Raw genomic sequence first — 3,073 nt, 5'->3', positions numbered from 1 at the left:
AAGGGCAGACTGACAGCTTCTGCACTGTCAGGGAATAAGGAGTATTTTCTCAAATTTAGAAACAGTTGGTTATATGTGTATTTTAGAATCATACTTTTATTCTGAGAAGAGTAGACAAATTGAGAACACACACCTCAAGCTGTCCAACAAACTCCTGAACAACAAAAAGGCACAAAACAATTTTTTAAGTTTCAGGATCTTTAAGCTACTCATGGGATGTTAAGAGGTCTGCCATTACAGAATCCTAGTTTGGGTCAGAAGGGACTTTAAAGGTCATCCAGTCCAACACCCCTGCAGTAAGCAGGGAAATCTTCAACTAGATTTTAAAAAATCATATTACTTCTTGTCCTATGATGTTTTTGCATTTCATGTTAGGAAAAAAAAAAAAAAAAAAAGACAAAAATCATGTCCAAACCTACCAAGTGTTCACTGTTTGACATTATGTTCAAGTTTGTCCAGTCTTGTCACCTCTCTCTATGCCAGTGGTAGAGCAAAGAGGCCGCCTTTGTCACAGGCTGTTTTTCAGAACCTCATATGGTAGCCCAGCGATCCTGGGCTCTGGTTATATTTCTTCATGTACATGTTGCGAGTATTTTCTCAAATTTAGAAACAGTTGGTTATATGTGTATTTTAGAATCATACTTTTATTCTGAGAAGAGTAGACAAATTGAGAACACACACCTCAAGCTGTCCGACAAACTCCTGAACAACAAAAAGGCACAAAACAATTTTTTAAGTTTCAGGATCTTTAAGCTACTCATGGGATGTTAAGAGGTCTGCCATTACAGAATCCTAGTTTGGGTCAGAAGGGACTTTAAAGGTCATCCAGTCCAACACCCCTGCAGTAAGCAGGGAAATCTTCAACTAGATTTTAAAAAATCATATTACTTCTTGTCCTATGATGTTTTTGCATTTCATGTTAGGAAAAAAAAAAAAAAAAAAAAAGACAAAAATCATGTCCAAACCTACCAAGTGTTCACTGTTTGACATTATGTTCAAGTTTGTCCAGTCTTGTCACCTCTCTCTATGCCAGTGGTAGAGCAAAGAGGCCGCCTTTGTCACAGGCTGTTTTTCAGAACCTCATATGGTAGCCCAGCGATCCTGGGCTCTGGTTATATTTCTTCATGTACATGTTGCTTACAACCATTATTACTCACCATGACCTACACAGCAGGCAACTAGCATATCCTTCCTACTCCAAAATCAGAAACTGTACAACACAAATTCTGCAAATACAGAAATTGCACATATCCCATAATCTTAGGAGTACAACCAGCTTCCCTATTTCCATTTGCAATGTTTGCGAATAAATACATTTGGCTAGTCTAGCCGACTAGTGCTTTGGCCAACAGACAATGCACTTGTTCCAGACTAAGAATAGGAAACAGAAACTCTGATATCTAATATTGATCTTATGTTTCATTAAAAGCTGTAATTGGGACATTGGGTATTAGATTCTCTCCCAGGAAGTCAAGACCATATGGTTTACTCAGGCTACTGTACATCCAAAACTTCTCAGCAGCGCAAGCATAACCAAATTTTACTGTCCCAAGAATAAGTAAAAAATAAATTTCTGGGACAGGATGACAGCATAATGTCTTTTTTCCTATCTGCTTCTATCCATAATTCCTGTAAAGAACATTTACATCACTAACTACTTTAGCATTCCTGATTATATTATTTGTAGCAATCAGAAAATAAACATCAGCCATAGTCATTCTATACAATAGAGCTTAAAAGGCCAAGCCCAGAGATTTTGCACACATTTTTACAATCCCTTTGTCTCAACAAAGATTCTAAAAAGCAGGTTGATTTTTCCCTAGCCAAGGCAGCACATCAGCCTTCTTTCTATTCTACTTGCTCTCTACAGCCAGGCATATCCACATGCACATGCTGCTTCTCTCAACAAAGATCAAGATGTAGGTTGATGCAGCTGTACAGTTGTGGGGTTGGCCCCATAAATTACTACCTTGTACAGATATTGCAGTGTAACAAAGCTGTAATCTACACAAAGTATCAGAGACTAGTTGCATTAAACAAAACTTATTCCAAGAGCTATTTATTAAATATATACATACATATGTATTAATATTTAAGCAGAAAAGGAAAATTCAAAGCAGTCGTCACAAGAATCTGAAATGTCCCAACTGCCTCTAATGATCTTGCCTTTTGCTTGAGGAACCTGACATTACGCAGAACCTTCACAGACACGCAAATAAGCTCACTTGGACTGAGAAGTTGAAGAGTGGGAGACGGACACCCATAGAATCACAGAATCCCAGGGGTTGGAAGGGACATCGAAAAGATCACCTAGTCCAACCCCCTTGCCAGAGCAGGATCACCTAGAGCACATCACACAGGAACATGTCCAGGCGGGTTTTGAATGTCTACAGCAAAGGAGACTCCACGACCTCTCTGGGCAGCCTGTTCCAAGGCTCTGTCACTCTCACAGTAAAGAATTTTTTTCTGATGTTTACGTGGAACCTTCTATGTTCTAGTTTTCACCCACTGCCCCTTGTCCTATCCCTAAACATCACTGAAAAAAGCCTGGATCCATCCTCCAGACACTTGCCCTTAACACCCATGGTGGAGATAAATGGGAAGGCAATTTGTCCCCAGGTGAAATCCACCTCTTTGCTCTATAAAGGCTTTTCAACTTCTGAATTTCCACTTTCACAAACTGCAATGCTCTCTGTGGACTTCAGAACATATAATAAATTTTAAAAGCTCTTTAGGACTTTTTTTCCCATTAGGAAGCACGGCTACAAACTGAAATGCGAGCGTCGTCATTACCACCAGCCGTCCCATGCCTCACCTCACTTGCACACAGGAGCTAGTGGCCACTAGGCCTCCATGGAGCACAAAAGGCCACTTACAAGGGCGCCGGGTGCTTGTCCTTGTCATTGCCAACAAGACCACAGAAACGGACTGAAATCCTTTCCGCCGTGCCAGCCACCACCCTCCTTGGCAGCCGAGCAGTAGGCACTTCCCTCAGGCCTCACCGCCCCAAGGGCGGGTCCCGGGGAGGCCGGCCGGCGAGCAGGGGGCGGGGGGCGCCCGCCCCCGTTTTGGC

This window comes from Chaetura pelagica, unplaced genomic scaffold, assembly GCF_000747805.2.
Source record: "Chaetura pelagica isolate M959 unplaced genomic scaffold, ChaPel_1.0 scaffold436, whole genome shotgun sequence".
In the NCBI taxonomy this organism is placed as follows: domain Eukaryota; kingdom Metazoa; phylum Chordata; class Aves; order Apodiformes; family Apodidae; genus Chaetura; species Chaetura pelagica.
The sequence above is the reverse complement of the archived record's forward strand: the minus strand, read 5'-3'. Positions refer to the sequence as shown.